The sequence below is a fragment of the Tiliqua scincoides genome, chromosome 1 (genome assembly GCF_035046505.1).
Source record: "Tiliqua scincoides isolate rTilSci1 chromosome 1, rTilSci1.hap2, whole genome shotgun sequence".
Taxonomy (NCBI): Eukaryota; Metazoa; Chordata; class Lepidosauria; order Squamata; family Scincidae; genus Tiliqua; species Tiliqua scincoides.
In genome coordinates this window covers 156244224-156257364 of record NC_089821.1, presented here as the reverse complement: position 1 = coordinate 156257364, position 13141 = coordinate 156244224, and the positions used below count along the sequence as shown (strand labels likewise).

Sequence of the window (13141 nt, the reverse complement as noted above, 5' to 3'; positions counted from 1 at the left end):
GGATTAAAGCCCGTACTGGACCTCAGCGACCACACAGATCAGGGTTTGGCTTGGCTTGACCCCAAGGTGGAATTGAGATGGTCACCCAGAACAGGGAGGGTGGAGCAATTAGCTTCTTTGACCCTTTTTCCAGGGGTTGGGGGAGAAGAACGGGGAAGGTGAACCCTGGTTCAGAGCCAGGGTGGTTTATGCAATGGAGGCCTCAGGCAGGTCAACTGTCTTCTCTTAGTTGCCTGCACTAAAGGGGTGGAGTTATCAGCACCAACGGCAGCTGCCAATTGCTATCTAGCACTGTCATTTCAAATAAATCATGGCTGTTTCCTCCAAGACTTGTGTCACATATATTTGTGGGGGGATACCTGGGCAATATGCTATCTGAGTGATGGGACCACAAGAAAGAGTACTCAGCAGATCCTGTTCAAATGAATACTTTTCTTTCCGGGATCTTGCTGGGGGTGGAGTGTGTAAATTTGCACACTTTGCAGAAGTTAGCTGTGATTAGCAGTTGCCCATCATGAGTCCTTCCATTTATCATTATCACAGCTATGGTTGCCATTATTAACATGTATAGCCTGGCTACCAGCTGACTCACCGTGCAAAATAATACAAGAAATTAATAATAAAAACAAAGAAAGCACAATAATTATGCAGTAGAAACAACAGTAGGCAAACAATAGCTAAAGAATTAAACAGCAGAAAAGCAAGAAAGAAAAATAAGGCTAGATCCCCTCAACCATTACCCAACACATAGAGGGCTCCACATGCCATCTGGGGGAAAAAAAACAAAAAACACCATCGCCATGCTAGGAGAGAAATCTACAGTATTGGCACCATCACTGAAAAGGCTCTAACCCAGTGGTTTTCAAACTCTTGGGGAGAGTTTGAACCACAGTAAGTCTTGGCGGGGGTGGGGGGAAGGTAGCGACGTGATCGCTCCACTTTCACTTCTGATGAGCTGGGGAGCCCCTGCAGACGCTTATGCAGGGCTCCCCACACCCTGGGAAGGCTGCTGCAGAGACTGGTGAGTGCATCCTGGTCCCTGCAGCCCCCCTTAGCGATGCGATCCTGGGGATTGCATCACTGCCTCCTCCCTGCCACCCTGCCTCCTAGCTGCCGCCGCCCCTTAAAGGGGCAGAGGCCAGGGCCTTCGGGCTGGGGTGTTGTGATGCCCCAGTTTGAAAACCACTGCTCTAACCTAACCAGGTAACAGCTTACCATCCCTCAGGCCATGGAGGAACATCAAGCAGCACCTCTGAGGAAGATCTTAATGTAAAGATTGGTTTATATGCAACTTTGCAAAAATGTAATGATTTCATGTTTAAATTAACAAACATGTATGTGGGAACTTAAAACAACTAAAACTAAAAATGGATGCCATGCTTGAAGCCTAGAGGAGGGCAAGACTCGTGACGGAAGCAACATTCATATTGCTGGAACGGGTATCTGTTTTTTGCAAAGCAAAGTCAGGATGAAGTTGGGCTCACCCTGCAAGAGATAAAAAAACCTGCCGCAACTTCTGCGTTAATATTACCTTTATATATGGCCTAAGGGAACCCTGAATAGTCTCAGCGTTAAATTTAAATAGTCAGTATGCTGTCAAAAGGGAATTCAGATCATCTTACTAACCAATGCAGAAGGCATTAATTATTCTGAAATGTCCCAAAATCACAATAAAAAAACCCCACAGTCAACAAAAAATAATTATAATGCACTTACTTGCTTTAAACCTATAATAGTAATAGTTATCCTGCAGCAGAACATTTCTTGGGGGATTAATGGGCAGCTGGATCTAATGGCTGACAGTTGCAGCGCAGGCCTTACCCACTCCCCGGCAGCCATTAAGCCTCAGGAAATGCCCTGCGCCTCAATCACGACTGATGAAATATCTCTATATTTTTCACTGGGTTTTATGTGCCACATTTAACCTCAGCAGGATACAGGAGTTCCTGGAGGTTAAAAGAAACAGAAACCAGTTGGGGAAAACAATCTATAAGCTCCTTCCCTTCCTGCTTTAATATTTCTTGTGTGCCGAGCTCTTTGCTTTCCGTCTTGGCCTGTAGCAATTACTCATACTGTACAGTATGAATTATTCAAAGTATGTAGTCCATGCTGAGGTCACAGCAGGCAAGAGAGACTGCGAGGTACACAGAAAACTGCCTTCTACTCAATCAGTCCCTTGGTCCACCTTGGTTGAGAGTGGCTACACTGACTCTTCAGGAGTTCAGGCAAGAATTTTTTTTTTGAACCTACCAGGAGTTGCTTGGGATTGAATTTGGGACCTTCTGCATGCAAAGCAGGAGCTCTGTCACTCAGCCTTCCTATTTATACCCTCAGGTTTAATGTTCTACTCTGAGGTAACCGTTATTTAACACAGGGGTTCACAGAGTTGGTGGAGGCTGCAGGCAAGAGATGTGCAATGCCTGCTCTCGAAGTCTTCCTTTCTAATGCACACACACATGCACGCACACGTGCGCGCGCGCACACACACGCACACGCACACACACACAAACAGAGAGGAATTTATGCAGCAGCTCCCAGACTCCAAAGCTTCCAACTGCCCCCACATCCTGCCACAAACCACAGAATCTCTTTGCTGCTTTCCTGGGTCTCTGCCCCCAGCACCACTTCACCTGCTTGTGATATGCAGGTGGCAAACAACTAGCCAGGTTTCTGCTGGAAGGGGCAACCAAAGGCTGGTGCTGATGGGTAGAGAAGTGCTCTTCAGGCCACAAGTGACTGACTGGGAAAACAGTGTTTTCGAAGAATGTCATGGGAAGCTTTCCAGCATTCCAAAATGCTGCAGTTTCTACCATGATGCACCTCCTTGTTCTTTACTGGGTTGCCTGCCACTTTTAGCTTTGTGTGTACATCTGAGCATGTGTGACAGTCAGAGAAAACAGGGCAGGAAATGGCCTAAGGCTCTGGTATCAATGCTTGGTAATTGGTTTCCTGAGCCTTGGCAGGCACCCAATCATGCAGACTGCTCACACCAGGCCTGATGTTGGTTCACAAGAGGTGATAATAGGGAAAGGCTTTCTCTGCTTAAGTGGATTGTACAACAAGAGGCAGAAGAGGACACCAACAGACATGTACAACACCTGCAGACCACACAAAGCACCACTGAGTTTCCCTGGTCTCCAACCAGAGTCACATTCCAAATGTACAATTTGTGAGCGGCCCTTTGTTAGCATGGAGAGTTTACTTTAGGAACATAACAGGAGTCTCCTGTGTGCGACTGGAGAATGGTTTCAAAAGCTGCTCAATATTCTCATTAACATCATGAGTGACTCACCAAAACACTGAAGTTGCCCCATCTATCAGTGCAGAAAACACATGCAGATCCCACATAGGTGTATAGTGAATGTGCTTTTTGGCATTTTCAATCTCAATTAAATTTTGTCACAATGCCCAGTAGAAATGCCCACTTTTCCCCATGGAACAAGAGGCTTCCATGCCATACCAGAAACTGCTTTTGAAATTTCACTGATTTGGGGAGGACAGGTTCCATGCTCTTTGGGTGCCCCAGTCTCATTACACAGTTCTCTAGCTTGTGGCCATGTCTCCTATTAAGAATTAGCCAAAAAATTAACCATTCAGAACTGACATAAGTTGCAGTCTGAAGACCACTTTAAAACAGTATACATGGTAGCCCTGTAACTAAAATCTAGTATATTTTTCCTTCTCAAAAATGAAAATACATTTTTAGTCATATTGCATGCATCCCATAACCCTGATAGAAAACAGAACAAACTAACTCTGCCAATAATCTAGTCCGCTGCCATCTAGCAAAGCAAGTGTTGGCTGACTCTGATTCATTATTTTCAAACATCACTTATATATTTGTCCAGTTCTCATACATTTTAATATAAATGTTAACATGCAAATCCAAACATGCACCCATACTTATTCCTAAATGCACCAAGCTCCTCTTAAATATTTTTCCCATGAGATCAGCAGAACAACAACAAAAGATTTTTTACTTTAGAATGTGTCCATGCACAATGGAATAATTTTTAGACTTTTCTGGGAGATTAAGGGCCCAATCCTAACTGGGCTTTACAATGTTGCAAACAGTGTGATGCGGGTGGCCATTTTGAGGATGCTGCCACAAACAGTGGAGGTCCTGGCACACTGCTGCAGTGGGTCACTTGTGATGAGGAAGGTAAGTAGTCATGGGAGGCAGGTGTTTGGCGGGGGTGGTGGAATGGAGTGGGGAAGGGGTTGATTGCCTGCGACACCAGCATGCATACTATCCCATACTTTCCCATTTCCTCTCCTTTACTGTCCTTGGTTCTATGACAGATAAATAGCTGGTGCAGAACCAAGAATACCCATCGGGGCAGCAGAAGCTTACTCCAAGAGAAGGGAATGAAAGTTCTGTCACTTTGATGAGACCCCCCCCCCCCAGGTCTAACCCCATGCCACTCTGTTGGCATTGTGGCATTGTTGGGGGAGGGTTAGTTAGGATCAAGCTAACCCAGTAGGACTGGGGCCAGTCATTGGAACAGATACTCTAAAGCTGTAATCCTATATACAGTTCCATGGGAGTAAGCCCCACAGAATTTAATGGAACCTACTTTTGAGTAGACAGGTGTTCTTGTTGGCATCCTTCAGTCTCAGAAGACTATGGTGTCACTCTCTGAATGGTGGTTCTGGAACAGAGTGTCCTCTCCAGTGCACAAAGCCTGGGTAAAGTAGGTATGGAGGATAGGCTGTTACCCATGCAGCAAATCCCCCCTCTCCACGTCGCTGAAATGGTCCAATGGAAAGGCAGAGGCCAATACGGTTGGTTCCAGCGGCATCGCAGGAGTTGCCAGAACGTGACTGTGTTCAGCCATGAACTGCCTCAGGGACTCCGGCTCCGGATTTTGCCTCGAGGTTGACTCCTGAAGCCTTTTCCATAACTGGATGTAGCCACAAGGCAGTGGAGGTTTGGCATCAGAGTTTTCCTTCTCTCAGATGAGCTGCCTTTCCAGGCTGACGAGTCCCATCTACCCAGTGGCTGTTTAGTCGCCTCTTACGACAAGTACAGCCAAACTGAGGGCCTATTCTTATATCCCCAGCCCCCAGGGGATTAGACAGGTGTAGGACTGTGCTATTGATAGCAAACCAGTGAAAGCCTTGTCTAAGATACTTTGGAAATGAGACAAGGTGCAAGTGCACATGTGCAAGTGTGTTAGAAAGTTATGTGTCTGCACAGAAGCATGAATACAGATGCTTTTGTTCATATAGGGTGGGTGGGTGTGTGCGTGTGCATGTGGGGAGAAGAGAAAGATGCAGAGAGAGCTTGATGTGTGGCTGTCTGTATCAGGGCCTATGAGAGGAATTTTAGCAGAGGGTACAAAGTTTCTTCTGGGCCCCTTCCCAAAGAGGAAGGGGGGCAATGGGGGCAGGCAGACTGGGGGGGAAGTAGGGCAGGGGAGAGTGCTGACAGCCACAATAGTCTTTGGAGCTCAGGTCTACTAGGCTTCTTGATGCAGAGTCCAGGTCAACCTGACCATGTAGCATTAGCAGCTAGATAAAGTAATATGGAAAACCAAACACATTCCTAAGTCTCTCTAAAATTTTTGAAATATAGAAAATGGATTGCAGAATATTAGCATTATTATATTTAGGCTCACACTAGAATGGATGAAAATGAACTTCTGCAGCAGCTGTAAACCCACAGCTGGATCCCTGAGCTTCTAAACTCTCGTCCCTGGTAATGGGATCCACAAGTCAAAGAGCTACTGTGGCAGGCCAATTTCCTCCCAGATTTGACACTGTGTTAAGGAGGGTCATGGATGCTTTCCATGTATGTGTGTATGGCTTGCAGCAGCAGTTAACACTGCATGCACATGGTTGTGCCCCAGCATTATGCGCTGGCAGTTAGTTCAGGTAAGATAGGAAAATGTCAGATCCCAGGAACTTTCTGGGCCCCCTCCTTTGGCTCCTGGGTCCCCTTTCTGACCCTGGGCCCAGGTACCAATTACCCCCTTTACCTCTCTCTCCTAGGCCCTGGTCTGTATGAAAAAACATTGGAGGAAGTGTACTGTGCAGGGCTGGCCAAGACCTCCTGATGCCTGAGATGCAGGGCAGGCCCAATTATTAGGCCAACTGAAGTAGTCGCCTCAAGGAACAAATTAGTGGAGGGTACTCCTCTCTGTCCACCTGCTTGCCTCCCCTGCTTCCCTTGGATTGGAAAAGGAAGAGGGGGGCAGAGAGGAAAAGTAAATGTGGAGGAGAGGAGAATGCAGAGCTAGAGCATTGGAGAGTGGGAGGAGTAGAGGCTGATACATCATTGGGTAGGGGGGCACAGCATTTGGTTGCACCTCAGAAGAGCTGGCCCAAGATGTCCTGATGGCTGATATATACTAATCTGCCTTCACCAAGTGCTGAGGGCATAGTATAGAGCAGGGGTGCTCACACTTTTTTGGCTCGAGAGCTACTTTGAAACCCAGCAAGGCCCGGAGATCTACCAGGGGGAAAGGAAGTGTCTGACAGACACCCCCTTTAATGTATGGAGCCCCTGCTGGAGTCTAGTCAGTTTCTTCAGTTTTGTTGCTGCATGCCTGAAGAGCAGCTAAAGTGTCAGTTTCAGTGTCAGTTTAGTGTCAGCTAAATATGTCAGTTTCGTCTAGTCACTAGACGAAACTGACATATTAACAGTTTGGAGAGACAGGGCTCCGCGATCTACTCATTTTGCCTCGCAATCTACCGGTAGATCGCGATCCACCTATTGAGCACCCCTGGTATAGAGTCTCTGAATTTCCCAGACCAGCATGTTTCAATAACAAATGACTAACAGTATAAACAATTATCAATTTAAGATGTCTTCATATGATCCCAAATTGCACAGAATGTTAAGCCTTGATTCTCAGATGCACCCACATGGAATGACAGGCTCTCTCTCAAGGAAAGGCCAATTTTAAGGGGATTACACCCCTCAAAAACAGTAATCTGTAGTTTATAACACCATTATTATTTTTTAAACCTAGTAAATGGAACAGCTGCTTCATAAAGTTATTAATTTCCTGGAAAGAGAACCAAATGCTTAACAATCTGAAATTGGACAAGATGTAGTTACTTGGTCAAATACACTCTTATTTTGGATATAAATAGGGTTGGCAGCCCCAATTTCTTTTAAGCGGTTGACGATGAAGCCCTGCTCTTTGGAATCATATGAGGCTCTATTAAACTGTAATGTATTTTATGGTCACATCACACAAGTTCACAGTAGGTCACAGTTTATAACAGTTAATTTGGGAGAGTACGTTTTCCATAGTGAACCCTTGTTAGAGAGGCCAGTAAACAAGAGAATAGTTATTGACACACAATGGCTCTTTGGTCCGTTGGAATGATATTCCACACCATTGGTGTTCCTGGAGACAAAACCTGAATGCCTGTATAAAGTGCCCCCTCCACCTTTCCTTCAGAGCCACGCAGGAAAAAAAGTGGAGGCATCTCCGTCACCTTTCTTCCTCAGCTGGGACTATGGCGGGGGGGGGGGGGATAACCTGAGGCTTATCAGGGATGGCAGTCAGCCATGACTGGGGTCCCTCAAATCATTTCAAGGGGAGTGAAAGGGTGCACAGCCTTCATGGGGAGATTTCTCTTTCATTGGAGGGTGTTTTATCCCACAGGTTAAGGAGAAAATCTGGAGTGGGGAAAACAGTATAAGCTGTGATATCCAGCTCTTCATGATCTAGAAAGTTCTATTAAGACTTTTCTGCCCAACATTGCATATTTGCAACAGGGATAAAATGTGTACATCTGTGGGCTGGGCAGAAATGGGTTAATTGGCTCAGGGAGCTCACCAGCCCCATCTTCCGAGTTGCCACTAATGCAGTTGTTGACTATGGAAGCCTGAGCGGTCCAAGTGGATCTGCAGTGAAATTGACAGTGTCACCATTGCTACATAGCCATATAGATGCTACATAGGAGCCCCAAGAGGGAGGGGCTAGAGGAAGGAGGCTGAATGGGTTAATGTCTGAATACCTGGAAAATTACAATATCCAGCAATGCTTTTCACTGGGAGTTTATTATTATTATACTAGATATTCGAACTTTTTTGTATGTAGTATTTAGTCCCTGTTATATAGTGGGTCCATGCAAATAAAGGAAGGCATAGAGATAACAGCTCAATACATTTATTCCATCTTCAGAACAGAACCTGGCAATGAAAATACAAGGCAAACACACCTGGCTTTTATACCCTTTAGCTCTGCCTAGACTCCCCATGATTGGTGCAGTTGAAACATTAACTCAGGGGCCAATTGGACGGTAGGATCTCAATCCATCACCCGATTGGCCAGCCATCAGTCTGGGTCAATCAGTTATGTAGGATTTCGAACCTGCATAACTTACATACATAACAGTCTCCTTCTTAGGAAGCCAGAACCATTCCCAAGAGTGGGAGAGCCACATGGAGACCAGGAAACCACAAAGAAGCAGTAAATAGCCTACCTAACCCGTGCTCACTTTCACCTTTTATTGTTGCAGGTACAGGCTTTTAGAGCCGTGGCCTTGATTAAATCCCTGGATATAATCCACCCAGCCTTAATGGATGATACTGGCACTGCCTGGCTGGTATATGAGGACAAATTTTAGGCTTCAAGTCACCTTGGACCTTAACGTGGTTTGGCAGAAGCTGCAGGTGGAGCTGTTGTTACAGACAAGTAGCAGCTCTTCTTATCAAAGCTGCAACTCAACAGTATATAAGATCTATAAATCTGCATATTAACTTGTGCATGTAATAAGTTCAGTAATGTTGTCTTTTTCTCCTTCTGAGTGATTTTTTTTTCCTAAAAACACATCAAAGATTCTCTAACTTACTGACATTTTGATCGATCTCCCCCATTTTTTACTCTATCTAATGTAGGTTTTTTAAAAATTGTACTGCCTCCTTTTCTACTGACTGTGAACAAGAAATGCCTTTTGAGTATATGCCTGGGATGGGTGGCATATGCTCAAAAGGCTGAAAATTTCTGTCAAGGCAGGAGACAGGTTAACAAACAAGATTCACTGCAGAGACCTATTCAAGATCAAATGGCACAAAGGCAGACTATTTTAAGAGAGCCTGCTGTAATTATCCTCTGCCCCCATCGCTAAATAGTGAGAGAGATAAGAGTTCCTGAGGCCAAACCGAAATATTCCCTTCTCGCCCACTCTAAACAGCATCCCTGATTGTGATAAACCATTGTCAGTGTAAAATTGGCCTTCGAGGTTTGATGTATTGGTGAGGAAGGACCAAACCCACTCTCCCCTCATTTGGAAATGTACAAAGAATTCATTGAAAGTGAGCGTAGTTTGTTATGTAGCAACTTACATCTTAGGGTACAATACAGACCCATTATGGTCTGGCCCTTACTCTCAGGAATGTTGCAAATGAGAACAATAAAGCACATTTGGCTGAACCAGCGCACAGATGTGTGCTGGCTTGCGGAGGCTGCATCCAGCCTCCATGCTGCCGGATCCAGGTATGGTTGCACTGGCAAGGGCAGCTGGGGGGATGGGGAGGGTGGGGGGGCAGAATGAGGGTGCTTCGAGGTGCTGGAGGGTGGGAAGAAGGCGGACTAGGGGGTGGACCAAGCCCGGGAGGGGGGTGGGACTGCCTGGGTGACCTGGCTGTATCCTAAACCCCTCTTGGCCTCGGACTGCTACTCGAATCTGCACTGGATCTTACACCGGGCTGCCATGCGACATGGGGTAAGGGGAGATAAATCCCCTGGCATGGCAGCCACCTCCTACCGTGCACTGGATACAACACAGACCAGTTGGCCTACCTATTCCAGTGTAGAATAGGATTGGGGTGTTAGTTGGCTTGACAAATGGGGGCATCCTAACATTTTTTTAGGGAATGATATGACAAATATCTAAGAAACAGATAAAAAGGGAAATGCCTATTCATGTCATTTAGCTGCACATATACCTGCTTTTGCCTGCAGCTTGGAGTGTTTTCCCCCAATGAAGAATCTTGAGAGTCAAAGTTACATGAAGCCACATTCTCCAAAACATGATAATGTGTGATACAACTGTTACCCTGCACATGCCTGATCTTGTCTGATCTCGGAAGCTAAGCAGGGTCAGGCCTGGTTAGTACTTGGATGGGAGACCGCTTGGGAATACCAGGTACTGTAGGCTTATACCATAGTCTTTCGAGACTGAAGGTTGCCAACCACCAGCTAACTTATCCTTTAACAAGCCAGACCTACATGTTCCCTTTTCAGGCAATGTGTTTCAAATGAAGTGATTTTTTTTTCTTCTATATACCAAAGCAAAACAAAAATATTTCACTTATTCAGCAACCATCCAGTGAGTGACTTGTGCAGTTGTACAGTGGAAACCTGTTCTGCTAAGAAAATCTGAGGTTCTTCTCTTCAGTGTGTTCTTGCGTAACTCTTGTGGTAGGTTGCTCATCACTTAGGATAACAGTTTGCCATGCTCTCGATGAGATGACAGACAGAGCTGGGATGGCTGATGCAAAAAAAAAAAGTGAGTTGAAAGAGGTACACAGAGAAAAACTGCTGGCTGCAGTGAGAAACCACTGGCAGTGGGGGTGCCTCTCCATAGATTACTTGAATATGTGAGGATGTCTCAGGGACAGATGGGCAGGCCTTGGAGTAGAGCCTCAGCAGCTCACTCCAATTTGGGGGCCACTAACCCCTGGTAATCAACCATGTTCTTACAGAAGCAGCCTTTCTTTTACTATGCCAGTGTAATAGCTGCACTTAAGATGCTGCTGACTGTTGACAGGATGATGTCATTCAGATGGGTGCCATGCCAGCAGACTGTAGCATGGAGGTGGCAGAAGAATCCATTCAAGATCAAAACAGTTAATTGGCTTCCATAAGGCTCAGCATAATTTAGCCCAGATTGTTGGCCTGGGGTTGTCCTCCGTAGAACAAGATGCATTGATCTCGTTTGTGCGGAGGAGTGGAAATGGAAGGAGATCAATTTTATATATATGTATATATAATCCAGACAGAGATTCATAAAAATGAACATCAAACCCCAGGCACCTCTGTTTCCAATTTCTCCTGACAAAACTAGAAAAAGGGGCCCCCAAAACCTCATCGCACCATAAAGATGTTATAACACCACACCCATCTCTCTCATTGCAAAAATGCCGAGGTTAGAGAGACAGTTCTAAATGGAGAATGGAATTTTTCATAGAAACACCCCGACTAATCTGACTTGTCAGCCCTCTGCAGCCAGAGCTTTTGAGCACACTTGGATGAAAAGATATGAAATGCGTCAGTGTGTGGGACACAACTGGAGCGATGGAAAGATGTCGGGCATAGTAGTGTGACTGCCCACTGAGCGTTAGAGAGGGGAAAGTGTGTGAAGTGGGAGCAACAACAGTGTTGTTGTTGTTGCACATTAATGACAGTGGCATTATTAACTGCAAATCACAAAGGCCTGCTGTTCTGGTTGCCACTGCTGAAAACAGCTGTTGCATGTCACTACGTGGAGGGAAGGGAATTCTGCCACTGCCTTTGGACTAAGTCCTGGGATCTCAAGGCCTGTGTGCAAGCCTATTGAGATATCATTTACAGATTAAAATAGGGCTGCTAATGAGTTGCTTTACTGGAATAAAAAAAAAAAAAATGACACAGAGCTACAACTTGTCCAGTCCTGTTTTAATACACAAGTCAATGCTTCTGTAACCCATCCGGCTTTTGGCAGCAACAGTCTTTCACACTGTCCAAATGTGGAAAAAAGAGCAATGTGCTCATGGTGGAGTCATTCCCTAACCTTAGCTAGCATTCCAATGTCTCCACAGGCAAATTCACCCCAGGTTTTCTAATGGACCACAAGGAAAAAGGGACATTCTGCGAAGAGGGAGAGAAAGCAATTTGGTTGTTTTCTATCTGATGAGAGCATAAGAACAGCCCCACTGGATCAGACCATAGGCCCATCTAGTCCAGTTTCCTGTATCTCACAGCGGCCCCACCAAATGCCCCAGGGAGCACACCTGATAACAAGAGACCTCATTCTGGTGCCCTCCCTTGCATCTGGCTTTCTGACATAGCCCATTTCTAAAATCAGGAGGTTGCACATGCACATCATGGCTTGTAACCCGTAATGGATTTTTCCTCCAGAAACTTGTCCAATCCCCTTTTAAAGGCATCCAGGCCAGATGCCATCACCACACCCTGTGGCAAGGAGTTCTTCAGACCAACCACACACTGAGTAAAGAAATATTTTCTTTTGTCTGTCCTAACTCTCCCAACACTCAATTTTAGTGGATGTCCCCTGGTTCTGGTGTTACGTGAGAGTGTAAAGAGCATCTCTCTATCCATGTTAATCTTCCCATGCATAATTTTGTATGTCTCAATCATGTCCCCCCTCAGGCGTCTCTTTTCTAGACTGAAGAGGCCCAAACACCATAGCCTTTCCTCATAAGGAAGGTGCCCCAGCCCAGTAAACATCTTAGTCACTCTCTTTTGCACTTTTCCATTTCCACTATGTCCTTTTTGAGATGTGGTGGCCAGAACTAGAGAGAGCAGCTCTCTCCCCAGGCTATGTTGGTTTTTTAAAAGCATCCAGCCTCCATTACACTGAAGGGGGGAAATCTATATAATTGGGGGCTCTGGTCTTTCACCCATTTTTGCCCAGCCCACAGGTATACACATTTGGTCCCTGTTATATATATGCAACATTGGGCAAAATGGCTTAAACAAAAAGAATAGTGTGGGAGAGGGGAGTAAAGTCTGCCCCTTCCTTGCATTATCTCACAGTACTCTATAGCTTTAATCCAGCAATTTTCAACCTTTTTCATGGTGCACTGAGAAGTTGCTAACATTGTCAAGGCTCACCATCAGTTTTTTTACAATTGACAAGGCATATGGCACTGCTGGCCAGTAACTCACATCCCCTAACAGCCCTACTAATAATTGATCCTCCAGCCCTCAAAGTCCTGTAACACACCTGCAGACCATTTACAGAAAACCAATATAGTGGTTTAAAACTGCTGCTTTGATCAATTGCTTCTAGCCCATCTCTGATATAGTAAGTGTGGAAAAATGGATTACATTAGTGCAGTGAGGCAAAAAGAGAAAGGAGAAGGTTTCAGTCTTCCCTCCACTACACAGGCCACTGAGAGGAATTTTATCAGGGGGTACAAAGTTTCTTTTGGGCTCCTTCCCAAAGAGGAGGG

At 45.5% G+C, this 13141-nt stretch overlaps 1 pseudogene; it reads left to right on the top strand.

The window, feature by feature from the left end:
- The first annotated feature begins 10005 nt into the window (after positions 1-10005).
- LOC136637883 (5S ribosomal RNA) lies at positions 10006-10122 on the top strand (annotated as a pseudogene).
- The last annotated feature ends 3019 nt before the right edge of the window (positions 10123-13141 follow it).